Consider the following 19,275-nt stretch of genomic DNA (forward strand, 5'->3'; position numbering starts at 1 on the left):
TCTCTCAGTGAAAGCCAATTGGTCATTAAAATCTTTTAAAATTCTAGTTCTTAATGCTGGATACAAATTCATTACATTAATTATTACTCTCACTGGAAATATTTTTCTGAGAGGCCACAGTAAGCAATGCCTTTAAATGGTGTTTTGTTTCCTTGAGACAGGCAGGGTCTTGTTATATAGCCTGAGCTGCTCATGAACATGTAGCCCAGGCCTTGAGCTAAGCCTTACAAATATTAGGATTGCATAACTATTTTCAAATACATACACTTGATGGTTCCGACTGGTGGACATACAATTCAAATTAATATATATTGAGGACTGGGAAAACAATATAGACCATCTTTAAACCGTTTATGTATATGTATCTTGATATATAGATGCATATGCACACACTTGAGGCATGTGCAATCTTAACAATGGTTAGAATTACCCTTGAGGCCACTCTAACCCTTAGTTCTGTGTTCTGCTGTCTGGAGTGAGGAATTTGCTCATCCATCATAGGTTGAATGATGGGTGAGAACACTGACTAAGCTTCATCTTGGGTGAAGTGTTCTCTTACTCTTGGATCCCCAAGTACAGGGAGGCAGCAGCAACAAGATGGTACTGCCGGGGGCTTAGGCCCTTTGCCTGCTTTCTGGAGACTGGTGTGTTTTCTTTTCAACAACTAAGATTTAGATAGTGGTAATGGGTTCTATGTCTTACCGAAACGTTTTAATTTTAATGTCCACTTTCAAACTTGTCAATGAAGAATAGCATTGCCCTTTGATGTTTGCTTTCTATAAGCAAAAGATTTTAGTAAAATAATTTTGTGAAAAACACATTTCTACAGGAGTCACTCTGATCTCTAAAATGGTAAAAATAATAAGCTTATAGATTCTTGCTTCATACTTGAAGACAATTAAAACTGATATATAAAAATAATTACCGGGCCACTGTGGTGGGATGAATGCTCAGGATTTATAAACAGAAACCATTAATTCAATTCTCATGGCAGCTCTGGCAGGAGGTGAAGAGGGTTGTTCCCTCTGTCATGAAAGCTGGCTGCGTAGCCAACTGCACATATTTGGCCAGTGGGTGGTGAAGTTGGATATGAGTCTAATTCTGTCTACTGTCAAACCTATGTCCTTGACCAGTGTAGTGAACAAAAGCTAAAATACTGGCTTTAAAGAACAAGGCATCTCACTTTCATTAGACACTTGTCCTCCATTGCTGGACTGTACACTCTTAAGGAGCACATTATTTCTCTACACAGTGGGCTCTGTGAAGATATAGCACATTTTACACATTCACTTTATAGTAAAACACTAAACTCTACCACTCTCTCAAGAAGTAACAAAAGAAGAGCAAAAAAGAAAACTTCAAAATATTAGCTAAAGAAATTAGAAGTCAACAAAAGAAAAAAAAACATAGAGTACATGTGTAATTGGAATATGATGGTGGTCAAAGCTGGAAATTTCAATTAAATAATTTTACAATTATAGACCAAAAAACCCCTATACTTTTGATTTTCTAACAGGCTCCAAATGTTTATTTTTTGAGAAAACACATGTGTAGATCAGTTAGTAAGTTAAGATAGCAAAAGCTAATGAAAATATAAGAAAATCTTCCCAAGAAATCAGAATAAAAGCTCTAAGGGTTAACTGTATAACAAGTTTGATCACCTGAATTTAACCGCACTTTATAAATTCTAATGGCTATACTGGAAAGAGGATATAATGGAAATTATTAACTGTTAAAAACTATTTTAAATTTCTTATAATGCACATTTTTTTTTCAAATTTTAACTTCTAGGGAGTTCCCGTTACTGTCATTTTTCATTTTACAAACTTGGAAACTGAGAAGCAAAGAAGCTAAAACAACTTAGCCAAGTTCACAGACCTTAAACAGCAAAATACAATTAGTAGTCAGGTGGTTTACTCTATGAATCTTCAGCCTTAAACACTGTATATTGTTGTCTTTTTAAAAGTTGTAATTTTGAAAATTTATAATTAACGAAAAATATGACAAAGTAAAGAGTATCAGAATAGAAGGGTACAGTTACTTAGGCATAGAAAATTCTGGAGAGCTGGCTCAGCTGTTAAGAGCACTGACTGCTCTTCCAGAGCTCCTGAGTTCAACTCCCCTCAGCCACATGGTGGTTCATAACCATCTGTGAGGGGATCCGATGCCCTCTTCTGGTGTGTCTGAAGACAGCTACAGTGTACTCACATTAAAAAAAAAAAAAGACAACTGTATAAATCATCTTATTTGTCTACAATAAATAGGCAATATGATAAAGTAATCTCATTTATAGCAGTCATGCATACCTATGGATAGGAAATATATAAAAATTAAATGACAAGGGTAATGAGAGAACGAGAAAAACACAACAAAGTTGGCAGTGAGCAGTGTCTTCATTGAGTTCCTGTATAAGAATAATACGTGTTGTATAAAAGTTACCCACCCCATATGCACTTATGAATTTAATATAATTAAATTTGAAACCTCAAGAAGAATTTGGGGAAAAGCTTGCCATTAAAATGGAAGAATGAATGACCTGGGGGAAACTTTTTTGAGAAAAAAAGGCTAATTTAAGAACTTGCTTTTTCTGAATGTTAAAACATGTTAAGACAGTGAGCTAATTCCCTCTTACCATTACCACCACGAATACAGAAACTTAAAGGAAAGTAGTGATTTGAAGAGGAATGTTCCCATAGGCTCCTGTATTTGACTCTTGGTCTCTGGGTGGTGGCACTGTTTGGGGAGGTTATGAAATCTGTAGGAGGTGCAACCTTGCTGGAGGAGGTTTATCAGTGGGCTTTGTGGTATTATAGCCACAACCCCGTTTTGCTCTCTGATGCCTGTGTGTGGTTGAGATGTGACCAGTCAGCTTCCTGTTCCTGCTGCCCTCCCTGCCTGTTACATGCTCTTCCTGTCTTTGTGGACTCTATCCTTCTGGAACTGTCAGCCAAATAAGCATTTTTTTTCCTTCAGTATCTCTAATCATGGACTTGTATCACAGCAGCATAAAAGTAACAAATATAGGAGGAATTAAATTAATTCCATGTAAAAGGAATATGTAATGCACACACTTCATGTTGATAAAGTCTCGACTGTTCAGTGACCATAGTAGCAATAATTGGTTAAAGTTTGGAAAAATGTAAATGCACAAGCATTGAATGAAGATGGATAAAAGAAGAAAAATGATGAGAAGTAACTGAAGGAAATTAGTGATTGTCTTTGCAATCTTGTTTAGCATTATATTAAAAGAAGAATCCATGACTGAATTGTATGAAAATTTCCTTATATGTCAAGGAACAGGAGACACAAACAGCATGACCCTAAGAATGAATTTGTTTTATCTTGAGAGTAGAATTATGAATCTGGTAAGTTCTGACTAACATTCCAAAAATATGACTATTTAAAGGCCTAGTAAAGTGGAGCTCCATAGGTAAGTTGGTTTTCTACTATCAGCAGCAAAGGTCACTAAGGACACTATCAAAGAATGGGTATGTTAAGTCACACCATTCTGTCTGTCTGTCTGTCTGTCTGTCTGTCTGTCTGTCTATCCATCCATCCATCCATCCATCCATCCATCCATCCATCCATCTACCTACCTACCATCTATCTATCCATTTAGATATATAGATAAATCGATTGATATATCAATATATTGATATATATATAGCTACCTATATAGAGAAAAATGATATAGATCATATGTATCTTGATGTCATAATGTTTGTAAACCAGTTAAGTGTAATGGCTGTATTCCAAGCAATAACCTGGGAAAATGGTAGTTTTCTATCAAAAAGGCCAATTAAATTTGAGCTACAGTATTCACAAGAGTAGGGATTTTTAGCAGACTTTTTTTAAATATAGTTCTTTAACATCAGTGCCTACTTTAGAAGTTATGTGTAACATCTTTGAAAAATTCAAATTTTGTACATGTGAAAACATATCATTAGTAGTAAAAATGAAATAATTCCAGTTCTTCAAATGCAATAGATAACAACAGTGGAGTGGTATGGTGGTAGAATTTCAGGAAAATGTTTTCAGTCTTATTATTGTCATGTATGGTGTAAGGAAGATGGCCATTTCACCTCCATCTAGAGGAACTCTCATTTTAAAGGCTGAATTCGCAAAGCTAATGTGAAGGGAAAGCTGTCACCATCACCATACTCTGGTGAATTTAGTGTTGATGATAATAAAAGTTTTAGACATATTGAGACCCATAGATTTAGGATGTTGTGGAGGTTAAATATCACCATCAAGTAGATTTAAAATCAACTTGATTTTAAAAGTAAAAAGTGAATTGAGCATCTGCATTTAACATTCTACAACGCCTCCTGACTCTGATGAGCCTCCTCCTGTCTCTATTACCATACAAACTACATATACAAACTATACTCTTCCCCACTCTGACACACCCGTAAACTCCCAGCTATGAGCCAAAACACACCCTCCTTCCCTTCCTTATTTCTTGAGAGTTAATTTTTTTATAACAGCAAAAAAAAAAAAAAAAAAAAGCATCTAATAAGGAGCTTTCTTCTAATTCTTCCAACAGTAACATCCTGTGAGCAAACAAATACTTGCATTTCCAAGTGATACACAGTTCCAAAAGGAGAGCAGAGCTAGAAAGACAGAGCCTCAGGAATCTTAAAAACAACGTAAAAAGAGGTAGATGCCCTTAGTGGGCAAAAGCACTTACCACATAAGCTCCTCAATATGAGCTCAATCTTGCAAAGCCACAGGGGAAAGAGAGAAGTAACTCATGAACATAGTCTTCCAACCTTCGTGCACATGTGTGCACATATACAATGATATTTCAATTAAACAATTTAAAGGATAAAGCTTTAATTTATGTGTTTAGTTTATGAACAATTTAAATTTCTTTTTTGCTCCTCCTGTAGGTGTTGGATTATGCCAAGGGATCTAGATTGTCAACTTTGGTTTTTTTCCCATCAAAGAAGATCTTGATTGGATTGACTGTGTTTCAACCCATTCCAAAGCAGCTTGCTAGTGCATGGTTAGTGACTTTGGGTTTGGTAGAATTAGGATGCTGTGCTGCAGTCAATTCCTGTTTATCTATCATGCTGCGGTTATCAATAATTGAACAAGTTATATTAGTCATTGAGAAGTCCAAAAGGACTCGGTGGTTGAGCTATTCCTAGATCATTCTAACGGAAGGCAAATAAAGCAGTTAGAAACAGTCTGTTGCCATGTAAACTCAATGAGCTGTTTGGTGTTAAATGTACTTAAACCAGTTACAGTAAATGAGCCATTCCCTTTCCAGTTTGCCTTTGCCTTTGTTTGTAACAATCTATGCTGTTTCCATGTAGCATGTGTCTAACTCAAGAGGGTTTGATTTGCAATTTTTCTACCTTATGAAGTGAAAGTGATTCCCATTTGTTAGCAGCAGTATTCTGAACATTGAGTGTCAGTGTTTTCTAGAATGGCTACAACGCTCTGGCTATGTAAACAGCAACAGTAAGCTTCAGCTTCCAGTCAGCCATGCAACCATGAAAGAAACAATAAAGGCTCTACAGTGACATTTCTAAGCCGTAGTGTTTCATAGGTTGAGTGTGCTGCACAAATTTTGACCTACAGGATTTTCAACTTAATTTTATTGTAACAGTCCATTGCCAGTCAAGACACTTTTGTGCATTGTATCTTGTGACATTTAAGCAATATAGAGAATAAAGAATAAAATCAACTCCCACTTCTGAGAAGGGATACATTTCATTGTGGTAGTCTGGAACCTTTTTCTTTTCTTTTCTTTTCTTTTCTTTTCTTTTCTTTTCTTTTCTTTTCTTTTCTTTTCTTTTCTTTTCTTTTCTTCTTTTCTTTCATTATTTTCTTTATTTACATTTCAATTGCTGTCCTGAAAGTTCCCTATACCCCTCCGCCTCTGCTCCCCTACCCACCCACTCCCACTACTTGGCCCAGGCCTTCCCTTGTGCTGGGTCATATAAAGTTTGCAAGACTAAGGGGCCTCTCTTCCCAGTGATGGCCGATTAGGCCATCTTCTGCTACATATGCAGTTAGAGACTCGAGCTCAGGGGGTACTGGTTAGTTGTTCCACCTACAGGGTTGCAGCCCCCTTCAGTTCCTTGGGTACTTTCTCCAGCTCCTCCATTGGGGACCCTGTATTCCATCCAATAGCTGGCTGTGAGCATCCACTTTGGTGTTTGCCAGGCACTGGCATAGCCTCACAAGAGGCCGCAATATCAGGGAGTCCGGAAACTTTTTAAATACAGTGCTACATCTGGTTAACTGGCAGAGCATCATGAGCAGTATGCACAATTCTGATACTTTTTACGGTTTTTTTTTCCACATGCAATGCTGTAATAATCTCAATATGTTGTTTTGACTGGCATATTTTAAATTTACAAAAACCCATCTACCTCTTTTTACACTGTTTTTAAGATCAATGAGGCTCTGTCTTCCTAGCTCTGCTCTCCTTTTGGAACTGTGTATCACTTGGAAATGCAAGTATTTGTTTGCTGTTTGTGTTCACTCTCCTGCTTGCCTCTTAAGAGGATTCACCAATGGCAGGATGTTACTGTCAGAAGAGTTAGAAAGCCCCTTATTAGATGCTTTTTTGCTGTTGTTATATAAAAACAAAATACCTCCCAAGAAATAAGGAAGGGAAGGAGGGTTTGATTTGGTGCATAGTTGGGAGTTTACCACCCATCGAGTGGGGAAGGCGTGGCAATAGAAACAGAAGAGGCTCCTCAGAGTCAGGAAGCATCATAGACTGTTAAATGTACATGCTCAGTTCACTTTTTCCCTTTTTACTCAGTTCTGGAACTCTGGCCCAATGCAGTGGGGCTGCCCACTTAAAGTGTGGATTTTCCCCTATCAGTTAAATCTCCTTGGAAGCTACTTCATAGAAACCAAAAGGTGTGCTTCTACTGTGATTTTTAAATCTACTTGACATTGATAATTAACCTCCACGGCATCTTAAATTTATAGGTCTCTATATGTCGAGTACTGAAGCCATTCAAAGATGATAAAAGTTAAAGTGGATGGGAAGTTGGAAAACATGAATAAATTAAGGCAAGACCAGACAAGTCATATGGAGAGTCAGACTGCCTGTTAAGGAAGTGAGAGGACAGCAGGTGAATTGACTTTCTCAAAATAAACAGAGTTCTTGTGCCTAAGGTTTATCTGGACCTACAACCTTTACACTGGCAAAGTGAAACCAACAAGCTTGATGTGATCATGGGCCTCCACCTAGTCAATCGATTTGTTACGTAAGCAGGAACACACCAGCAAACCATATCCAAGTGAATCACACCTCTGTTGCCGGTCAACACGCTTGCTTGCTTGCTTTCGTATTCAGGCTACAGGGGCAGAATGCTGGGTTTCCCTCCCAGTTTCATGTACAACTCTAGGTATCACTTGAGGGGCTGCAAACATTTTCTGTTAAACAAAAGCTAGTTAATGAAAAAGATTTTTAAGTCCATGACAATCCCCCAAATGATGTACTTAGAAATGGCTCTGATATTTAACTAACCAACCGTATCTGCAGCACTGTTCTTAATGGGACTGGTTGTTTTGAAGATTTTTTTTTATCTGCAGCTTTCCTTTAGGTTATGTGGTGGGGTTAACGCTGGTCCTCTAACTCACAGCCCAAATCTCAGAATCAAACAGTTGCATAGCATAAAATACAAAACAAATTTTGTTCATCTCTTTATTCATTATGTTTCTTATGTGTGAAAGGAGAGAGAGAACATAATGAATCATTAGAGCTCCCTCTTCAAAATGAACTGTCTGCTGTTCTGATGTCAGAATGGCTGGTAGCCACATGGCTTCAGTGTATCCCTTCTTCCCCTTTGAGTATTATGAATCTAACCTAGCTACCGATTCCCTCTGTGTGAAGCAGTCTGGCCCATTTATTCCAATACAGAAGAGAATATAGTTTGTCAAATTGGAATTCACTGGTCATGAGAGTCCATAGCCTACTTAGGGACTTCTCAGCAATGTTCTGCCCCATGGCTGTTTTGATTTGGGGATAATTAGCAGATGACATGTCCATTTCTAGAAAGGTTTAGGGAATGTCAACATTCTTCTGGAGACAGAACTATTTCAGCTTGAAAAACAAGCTTGTGAATGCAACCAAGACTTGTAGTTTCCTATAGTTGAGGTAGCTTCAGCAGTTCTGGGCAGTAAGTAAACACTGAGTTTGTATCATTAATGGTGCATGGTACTATGGTAGATAAGTCTTTATCACATTTTTGTTTAAACTTTGACCTCAGTGTATCTCCCAAGATTAAAAGGAATGTAACTATTTTTAAAATCAAATTCACTTCAAATTTGTTCATATTTTTAAAGATGTTTTACATATTTATAAAATAAATAAAATCAGTGTTCTTGACCAGCATGTTGTCAACAGAATTTTAAAACACTAGTGTATTTGCTACAAGTTATATAGCATGTTAAATGTAATAACTGTCACGTGTAATAACATGCCACAATAATAACTGCTGTCATGGATTAAGTATCAGTTTCCATTTATATTCTCTTCCGAAAAAATTGAAAATTCTAACTTATAGATGCTCCAGAACACAAAATAACTCAATAAATTGTCAGACTGTTATCTTACCTTGCAAACATGATAAATGTTTGGTAATTATTAAAGATTCCACTGGCGATATATGTAAATACACAACCTTAGAAGGTCAAGGCAGTAACTAAAAAGATGACATCACTGTCCCAGAGTGACATCATTGTCCTAGAGCTGTCCATGAGGAGGTTGTTTTTATTCGTCTCAGATGCTATATTTTCTGACCTTTGGAAGGCATTGTAGATATTTTATCTGGTAATTATTATCAAATTTTTCAACAAATAACATATGTATGGCTATGATTGCTGAAAGTGGGAGGGGCAACAGTCCTTCAAGGTCACAGTCACACTGCATATATGTGAAGGATCTCTTATTGAGTTTGGTATGTGGCCTTTTATTATTGCTATGTAATGGAGAACATGGTTTAACTCTGTGAGCTGATTCTAGAGGGACCTCCAGCATGAACCTCTCTAGAAGTGTGTGGAGCCTCTTGTTATAATTTAAATGCATATCCATAGCTTAAGTTTATCACATGAAGTTGTGATTATAGCAGCAATTTATAATTCCTTTTTGATTTTTGCTTATATCAATTAGTAAGTAGCCTGCTGCATGGAATTTTATAATATTTCTCAAGTATGGTGGACATTTAATCCTCATGAAGGTTTTTGGGAAAGAATCTGAAAATTGGAAATTAAATCTCTTTCCTAACATGCTTTGCCACTATCTGGCTACAGTAGTCTCTGCAATCGCTCAGAGGCGAAGCATAGTGCAATAAGCTAAGCCATGAGTTGCCAATCTTGAGCTTCCCTTGCTTCCTTTTTGAGTTACACGGACTCAGGCAAATAATTTAACCTTTATGGGCCTCAAGGGTATCATCTGTAAAATGGAACTGATATCAGTGTTTCTCTCCTAAGGCGATTAAAATGAAGTCCACTGTTGATATAATATATAGAGTGTTTCCTTATATGACTATTTAATTATTATTATTTAATGTTGCTTGCTATGATGTTTATGAAGTCTTTTCCAGTTTGGAGGTCATATCACTTTAAGGCTGATTGTTTTCAATGTGTCTTTAACTTATTAAGCATACGTTGATCACTACACACAATAGAGTGTAACACTGATGGTTGTACTTTTCTTTTTTTTGTAAACCGAAGACTACTTGCTGAACCAAAGAACTAAAACATGGTAAAATATTTACATATTTCATAGCGTCATATATGTTGACAAAAACCTATAACTGTTTTGAAAACGGTTTCCCAATTCTGTGAATGTTTTGTTTCCATGCTAAAGGGCCAATATCATGTCTTTACATATGTGCTTTGGCTAGCAGGCTGTTTGCGATGCTAACTCCATGATTAATATTTCACCTCTGTTAATCTGTGAGAAGTTTCCACTTCTTATCAGATTTCTTTAGCACAGGTTGGCACATGTCCTTAGAAACTAGTAAACAACCATCTGCTTCCATTATGCTTGAAACCTGTTCAATTGCAGTGTTTTCTGATTTAGAAGCAGGGCAGAGAGTAGTGTAATATCACTGAAGAGCTTGGAGGTAGAGGTCAATGTCCATTTGTTTAAAGACTTTCCATCAGCACCAGAGTGCAAGAAGCGCCGGGAATTGTAATTTACTTAACTGATGGGAGAGTGTCAAAGTAAGTCAGCAGACTACTTAGGAGGGAAGGAGATGATGGCAACAGAGGTGGATCTGACAGCCAAGAGGTTGGAGACCATGAGAACCAGGAAGGCTCAGCAGATGGTATCCCAGCATGTGGGTTGGCCATGGTGACACAGAGTCTGGAGGAAGGTGATATCTGGGCAGAGAACCAAAGAGGTCTGGCCATAGGTGCTGAGGCCCCAGGGTTGAGCTTGGGTGGAGAGGATAGTGTGCCATCCATGGTGCTAAAGCAGAGGCTACATCCTGCGAAGTCACTAGATCATAAAAGCTGTACTATTCCAGGCTTGTCAGTTATAAAGACTGAGGGCCGTTGGAACAAGGAAACCAGTCGGTCTTACAGATACCAAGTTTGAGATTCTTCAATTAGGAGTCACAGAAGTGTAAGACACAGTTTGTTAGTCAATATGTGTCCTATATTACTAAGGAGGATAATTAAAAGGCAACTTGGAACCAACCTGGCCAGTTTCATCATGGAAAGCTGTAGTAGCTTGCAAAATGGTCAGAATCCCTGACAGTTGGTACTGCTCACACACAGGTAAGTTAAGTGGCACATGAAACATGGATGTGCTATTCCTATGCTTTTTGGATTTATCCTTGGGGAGAAGTCATCTGTCAGATAAAAGAATGGCGGCAGGTGGTCGTTTACTGCTGAAGTCCACTTGCAAAGGAAGAGAAACCATGGAAGCTGCCGAACTCATTTCCTTAGAGTGACATGAATGTCATTGGCCTTTTTTCCTGGCAGCGACTGTCACACCAAATTCTTTTACTGCCAAGGATCAGGAGGACACTGGACACTGAATCACTCCAGTTTTGGTTTAGACACACTTCTCTTGTTGGGCTCAGACCTTAACACATACTTATGTATCCATGATCCACGTAAAACACTGTCCTTCCTCAAAACAAGACTCAAGCATTCTCTTGCTTTATATTTTTAACAACATTTATTTGTTTTTATATTATGTGCATATGTGGGGCATCTTCATGTACGTATGTGCATAAAGTGCTTGTTTGGTGCCTGTGGAAATGTGAAAGGGGTGACAGATCCTCTGAAACTAAAGTTGTAAATGATCACCTGCTTCCTGACGCGGGTGATAAACCAACCCCAGTGTTCTGAGAATAGCAAGTTCCTTAAGGACGGAGTCATCACTCTGATGCTATATCTATATTAAAGAAATAGTAGTGTTTTAGTAGGTTGCTATGAAGTTTGGAAACTTAGAAAATCCGTATCTTTTTTTCCAAGCAGCATTGTTTATAATGGTGAATGTGGAATGGAAGTACATTTAAGTGGTTATTTAATTACTTGCATCTCATGGATTCTAACGTTTTGAGTTCTGACCTTTTGTACAGCTTGGGGCCAGTTATTTACCATGTAGGTAAATATGAGGCTTTACTTTCTCAGTTTCATTGTTCTTCATATAATACTGTCATTTTGGTACTCCTCAGCTTTAACGTTTTTATTGAAAAATCTCATACTTTAAATCATTTTCGAATGCTCTACCCTTACTTATCTTCCCAGTGTGAACAAAATTTTATATGTCCAGGCACACCAGAGAATAAGATGTAGACAGGGAAAAAAAATCACAAGGAATTTTGTAACTGGTCACAAAGTAAGTGACTTTGTGAGCTGGCAGAAGGACTGGCCAGAAACTCAGGAGCAGTGGTTGAAATGTCCCTCCACAATAGAATTTCACTTTAGTAAGCCTGCATTCTGCTCTCAAGCCCTTCAAGGGAGTGTTTTTTGATTATTAAAGGTAAACTTCTTAGAGTCGGTTGATTGCAGACACTATGTGTACAACACACTTCACAACAACACCCAAGTCAGCCTGTGACAACTGAAGACAATGACTTCAGCAAGCTAACTCATGGATTTGTCATTAAAGTCCAGCCTTCATCACCTTTGCACTCCTATGCCTTTTCTTTAACTCTTTATCTCATGGGCAATGACAAAGTCGATCTTCTGTAATATGATACAACCCTTTTGAAGCATGTTTTATTAGCAAAACTATACTAGCCATTTCTGGAAAGAGAATATGCCATTGGGTGATATTTACTATTCTTTAAGTCGTGTTACTTTAACACTATGACACAGCTATAATTGCTCTGCGTAATAAAGGTTAGATGATAAATGCTTAAAGACGAAAGCAAAACTACACATACATAATGAAATAAGTGCTCATAATTATAGGTCTTTTCTCTAGAACTGGGTACACAGCCAGAGCTGATATTCTTTAATACAAACATCTGTGCCAACCATTCATTATTGTTTTTGCTCTCAAGCAGCCACTCCAATACATTTCTTTGTCTAGTAGAGTGACCCAAACCATCCTCAGGGATGCATTAGAGTGCAGCTGTATTGCAGTAGCTGTTCATCTACCTATAGTATTGACATATTATACACAAACGTTTATAAGGCAGACTAAAGCTTCTCTTCCTGCCAGTGTGTTATAGCAAACTCCTGATGGAGCCACATGTGTGAGCTGATAGGAGAGACGGTAAGACTGTAGACATGTGGCCTGGCTCCTGATGTAAATTATTTGTGTCACTGAGACTTGCTTGAGTTCAGTCTTATACACATGGCTTCTGTTCAGTATTTAAGTTCTTTGTACTAGTTTGTCCAGCAATTAGTTTATAATGCTTATGATTAGATGGTGGCCCATGGTTTATAAGACTTAAAAAAGCTAAACAAATGCTATTTCTCAAACGAAGGGTAGTTATCTGTGGAGGAGTCCTCAGGGTTCACGGTGATTCACTCGTAGGGTCTGCTGTGGCCTCCGTCCAGTATTTGTGTCAGCGGTTAGGACTTAAAGCTCCATCAGATCTGATGAGTCATAAGTCCCAAATGACAGAACACAGCAGCCTGGCCTTTCTGTGGTGTCTTCCCTTATTCACAGACATATTCTAAACTGGCGGCAGCTTCTGTGATCACTCAGCAAGTGGGCCAGAGCAGCACACACAAGTTAACAATCTGTTGCTTTGTAAGTCTATGGACTCATTAGACGTTGTGCTGCCTTGGAGAGGACCTAAGGGGCAAGTGTGACTTCTATTTTACTTTTTAGGCAATTTGCTAAAGTGCTTTACATTATTAGACCTCTGGAGACTCAGTGTGTATGGAAAGGCCCACCTAATTATATAGGTGATCTAACTGGAAAGAGTGGTGGGAATTTACCACTATACCTTTCAGTTTCTCCATGATGTCATGAATCTCTGCAGAGCATCAAGAAGTCTGGTTTTGTTTTGTTTTTCCAAGTACAAACTGTGATAGGATTTTCCCCTTGAGTAATCTTACCTCACCCTACGGGTTTTTAGGCTTCGCAGGTTTAACCTCCTTAGACAGTATAGAGAGTCTTCTAGTCAAAGAAAACCCACCAGCATTGAGGTGGTTGCTGTTCAAAGCTTCACTGGGCTATCCCACATATCCCCACCCCGAGTTTCTTGACCCTATTCCTTCTCACCAATGAACCACTTTCAGAGAAGGGATTCTGTAAGGCAGAGAATTATTTGGTTATAAATGAGCCACATACAAGGGCGAAAGCTTCTGTGAGAAACACAGGAACAATGATTATAGGAGATAGGGACTTTGGAAAATACATACATTTCAAGTCATTTATGCAGAGCTTGAGTTGGGAATATCAAGCACAAAGTTAATCTTTTCATTCCCTGTTTTCAGAAGTTAGCTAATTACTCTTTCATTTGATTAATGCATTGTAATGTATTAATCGAAAATATCCCATATAAAATGCATTTAATACATCTGAGCTACCGAATGCAGCAGCTCAGCAATTCTGCAGTATAGAGGACAAGGTTGGGTCTCACCTGAGGTGGCTGACTGGGAGCCACTCATGTTACTGCTCAGCATCTCTAGATAGTATCCTATTGTGTTCAGAAAAAAGTCAAAATTCAAGATATAGTTTTTAATGAGTGTGTACTGTATTCCTTTGCAGTAAGAATTTCAGTCCATTTTAGGTTGGAAACTTTCTCAGTTTAGGATAAAAGAAACATAATCAAACATACAAATATATGGTTACTAATTACTATGACGTTTACAGAAAAGGTATAGATTGCTACAGAGAGTAACCTCTAATAACCTTCATATGTACCATGTTTATGACTATAATTTATTTAAATTTGAATAACCCTTTATGGGTAAATATCAGTTTCAGGCTTTATACTTCTACCTATAAATTACTGACAAAAAAATAACAACAGTTGTTTGTATTTTGTGGATGTACAGAGTTGTGAAACTTAAAGACTTAAAAAATGTATGGAATTAGCAATTTTGAGTTCAAGGACAAGTGTTAGTTTGGTGTTTTCCCTCACTTGATGGCAATCTTACATTTCATACTAGTGTAAGTTTTATTTATATTGTATATATATTATGTATATAATATTTTAGGAGATTTTCTTCATTATTATTGTAACTTCAGATATATATTTTATTTGGCTATGGGGCTAATATTTGTACATGTAGAATCTGGCCAACAAAACTTTTGCATCTATGAAATAAGAGATCTGTTAAATCTGCAAAAGAATCATATCATATTATATAGATATGATTAATGTTTAGTTTTTTTAAAAATGTGCAATTGCATAAATATCACTTGATTAGCACAACTGTACTAAGACTGTTAAGCACATTTTACCTCAGTTGAAAAAAAATCCTAAGTATTCAGTGAATTTATTTATGCATTCAATCCATTCACTATTTTAATCTGAGGGAAGCTGGTGTATATCTGGCTTCGTTTGTCTGCTCACATAGCTGATTCTCACTGACCTCAGTGCAGAGGGCCAAGTATGGCTCTAGACATGTAGCCAGTCAGGAGCTCAACAGAGAGGAATAAGTGGGCAAGAGAACTGTGGGGGAATTAGAAACCCTAAGGGGAGGACCAGGAGAGCAACAGCGACATCCTTAACTTGTAAGAGTGGCACCAAGACATTAAAAACTGACGTGCAATGCAGCGAAATTGAGTCATTCTGTTGAAGGTGAGGTCGCCAGTATCTGTGTTTGCTCTGCACACACGCTGTAGATTTACCAGGTCCCCCTACCTCCCTTGCCTCCCCAGAGGCTTCCCTGACCCTCCCTATTTAATTAAAGTTCATCCTGACTCCTTGTGTTTAAACAGAGTAACTTCCCCCTTCATGTCTCTTAGCAAAACACACAAAATTTGTTCTGTGTTCTCTTTTGCTTATTACAGGATTATCCCAGCTAGTCCTAGTTAAATGAAGGCACATTTATCCAAGCTTTCCATTGATTACTTTATTATAATAGTTACATTTCTCCTCAAGCTGACAAAATGCTGCCTAGAAGCAATCTAAGGGAGGGCAGATTCATGGTTTCACATGTCTTAGTCCACCAGAGTGGGGAAGGCATAGAGGAGGCCTTGGTGTTGGAAGTCTGTGCCTGTATTAGTTCTGCTTGAGACATGAAGAGACAGGGTGAGACCTCTAGAGTCAGGTATACTCTTCAAAGTCCAGACCCTCATGACTCAATTCAGCCATCTGGGCCCTACTTCCTAAAGGGTTCACAGATTTTAAAATAGCATCATAGGCTTGGGGCTGAAACCATGAGCCTGTCTATGGATGATTCAAACCACAACAGTTATTCTCGGTGTCTGCATTTACACAATAAAACTTGCATTTGAAATCGTTGCTCATGGCTATATGTTCATTGGGAACATTCACGATTGTCACCAAAATGCAATAAATGTGGTGCTATTTTTAGCCAGGCAGCTTCAATATACACGGAGGAAGATTTACCTCTAAACTGTATCTAGTCATCCAGAAGTAGAATTGTAGTTTATGGTAGTGTCTTTAGTTGCTATTAATTGATATGAATTACTGTTGACAGAATAATATCTTAGAACTGACCTGGCTCTAGTTTCCTGTGACATTCTGTAGGGGGTATAATGTAGGAACGAATGTAGATGTATTTGGATCCTCTTGTTTTGAGGTTTTCAGCAGTGCTGGTTCAGGTGTCTCCATAATTTAGTAAGAATTTCTTGGCATTTTATTTGCAATGAACCCCCCGCCCCCGCACAGCAAATTATATTTGTATTTATCTATTTTTTTCAGTTGTGCATTTCTAATTAGTAAAAGGCTAGAGAGGAAACTATCTTAAACACCAACTTTCAGCCACACCTCTGTGTATTCATTAAGCCAATAGATTTCTCTCAAGTCAGTTTTGCAGGCACAGGAATCAAGTGACTCACGCTGGAGTCATTAAAAAACGTAACTAAAGATACAGGCACTGATGAACGTCAGATATGTTGTGGTACGTGTGCCAACATTCAGAAATCCTAGTTGGACTTTTACACTCTGTGCATTCTCCCAAACACAATAAAGATATCTTCTATCGCCCCAGGTGATGTCTGAAGCCATGGATATTACCAAATCCTGTATGGACTAATTTTTTTCTTAGACAGTATGAGTACCAATGGTTGATATATTTGTATTGGAGTCATGATCTGACTTCAAATCTTGGTACTGTCAATTCTGAGCCTGTGCATTTGGAAGGCTTCCCCCTCCCACAGACTGCTTTTCATTGATGAATTGGGGATGGTCATGCCTATTGTGAAAATGTAATAATGCCTATTTGATTGCATCTTTTAGTTGTTTAAAACAACAGCATATAAAAAAAAAAAATCTCTTTGTATTTTATGCTTTAGCCAGGCTTCTACCCAAATTAAAGAGCTTTTTGGGGTTTTTTTGTTTTGTTTTGTCTTGTTTTTTTTTGTTGTTGTTGTTGTTGTTGTTCTTGGTTTTTGTTGTTGTTGTTTTGTTTTGAGAAGGTTTTAAGTTTACATCTCTTCTTTGTCTTCTTGGTTATAGGGTCAATTAGGAAAAGTTCCTAAAAATCAAGAAAAATGAGAGGAAGGCAGAATAATATACTTGTGTTCTTGTTACAGTTTAATTATAAAATGTCTCCCTACAGGCTCACGTTTGGATAACTGGTCTTTTGGAAGCAGCAGTAATAAAACTTTAGAGGGCGAGGCACAGCTAGGGAAAGTAGGTCAGTAGGACAAGTAGTTTGAGGTGGCTTATTCTTGTCTCTTTCCTGAATTACTTTGTGCTTTTTGGCCACCATGAAGTAAATAACTCTTCTCTGCCTACAACTTCCACTGCTGTGACGTTCTGCCCATCCACTGCGGTGACATTCTGCCCATCTACTGCGGTGACGTTCTGCCCATGCAGTAGTGTCAAGAAAGTGTGGGCTAAAAAAAGACTCTACAACCCCAAACTGAGAACACTTCCCCTTAAAGTTGATTCATGATTTTGCAAAAGAACTAACAGTGCTCATGTAAATTACAGATAATATGGTTTGATCTATGAAATTATTATGGTGATCAGTCAAATTAGCATTTATATGCATACTTAAAACTTTGTGTTACAGCAATTACTTGATGATGTTATTATCACTGACAATAATTTTAGCATTATGATGGCTACCTTAGAGTTGGGGGTTTGTTTGAGGCCCCTAAAAATTCTACATGAGAAAGTTTAGATATTTCACTTTATGTGTTAAAGTCTGGTGCTTATTTATAAAATAGAAATGTCAGTGGTTGCTGTCCATTAATGCTGTTTAGTCCTGAAAAATATTGAAGTCCATAAAGATATTCTTGTAGTTCCTGTACATTCATTCAAAGTACCTGATGATGTTATGTTGAGTCACTAGGCAAATGTGTTTAACAGTTAAAGGAACTGTGAAACTCCTTTTCAGAGAGATTGTATTTTTTCACATTCCAACCAGCTATGAATAAAATTTTCAGTTTTTCTTTATGCCCGATAGCACCTTCCATTGTGTTTTTATAAATTATAGCTGTCACTGTGTGTGCAAAGTGATGCTTCATTCTGACATGCCTTACATGTTGTTCATAGTTAATAATGCTAAATACCATTTCATGTGCACACTGGATTTCTTCTTCAGGACGGTCCATTCAGATCTGCTGCCTATACTTTTTTTTTTTTTGTTAGTTGTGTTAATTCTGTGCTCAAAAATGCATCTATTACATGCATCTTGATTGGTAGATGTAGCTATTGGCATTTTTATTGGTGGTGTGTGCATCTGTGATTGGCAAGTAGTTTCATGCCAGGGAAGGTCATTTCACATTTTGCTGTCTAACGTACAGAATTTTTCACTTCCATGAAAATTAATTTATCTCTACTTTTTCTTATCTATTATGTCTTGGTGCTAAAACCAAGAAAGAGCTGACATGAGGCACTGACCTATGGGCATAACAGTATGTTAATCAGGAGTCGTTTTTATTGCTATGTTCCTTTAGCAGGCTTATAATAACTTTTCTCCTAGACCCATGGCTTACTTAGTCCCAAGTTCTTGGTCACTTTAGCAATGTCAGGTATGAGTTCTATTGGGCCTTAACTTCAATGAGTAAGAAATAGATGGTTACTCCCATCACATCTGTACCACTATTGAGCTTGCAGGCAGATTACTGTTGCATGTTGAAGGATGTGGATCTGGGAGATATGGATGATTGCTATTCCTTTTTGGTAGCATGCTAAGTACTTTCTAGTACCACAAATACTATTCAGTTTAGATGAGGTCTCTAGCTATACACCAGGGTTTGGTTTTTTTTTCTCTGTTTTTCACGATATAAGTAAATGTCGCATTTGGAAATAGGGCCTTACCACTAGATTTTGGAAAGAAACTAGCAAGCAGCCTGTGATGTTTCGAGTGGTTCTGTGGGGCCACTTTGGCTAATGACTTAACAAAATGTAGCCCATTCTTGACACTTGACATTTTACTTAATGACATAAGAAATCTAGTTGGGCCAGGCGTGGTGGCCCACGCCTTTAATCCCAGCACTTGGGAGGCAGAGGCAGGCAGATTTCTGAGTTCGGGGCCAGCCTGGTCTACAAAGTGAGTTCCAGGTCAGCCAGGGCTACACAGAGAAACCCTGTCTCGAAAAAACAAACAAACAAACAAACAAACAAACAAACAAACAGAAGAAGAAGAAGAAGAAGAAGAAGAAGAAGAAGAAGAAGAAGAAGAAGAAGAAGAGGCGGCAGTCCCCAGGCTGACCCGGCACCAGCACCT

At 37.8% G+C, this 19,275-nt stretch overlaps 1 protein-coding gene across 2 annotated transcripts in view; it reads left to right on the forward strand.

Annotated features, from left to right (window-relative positions):
- The window catches only part of Pkib (cAMP-dependent protein kinase inhibitor beta), a 97,071-nt gene that overhangs the window by 21,578 nt on the left and 56,218 nt on the right, over positions 1-19,275 (forward strand). The gene's annotated exons all lie outside the window — the stretch shown is intronic.

Source organism: Mus pahari, chromosome 9 (assembly GCF_900095145.1).
Source record: "Mus pahari chromosome 9, PAHARI_EIJ_v1.1, whole genome shotgun sequence".
Lineage (NCBI taxonomy): Eukaryota > Metazoa > Chordata > Mammalia > Rodentia > Muridae > Mus > Mus pahari.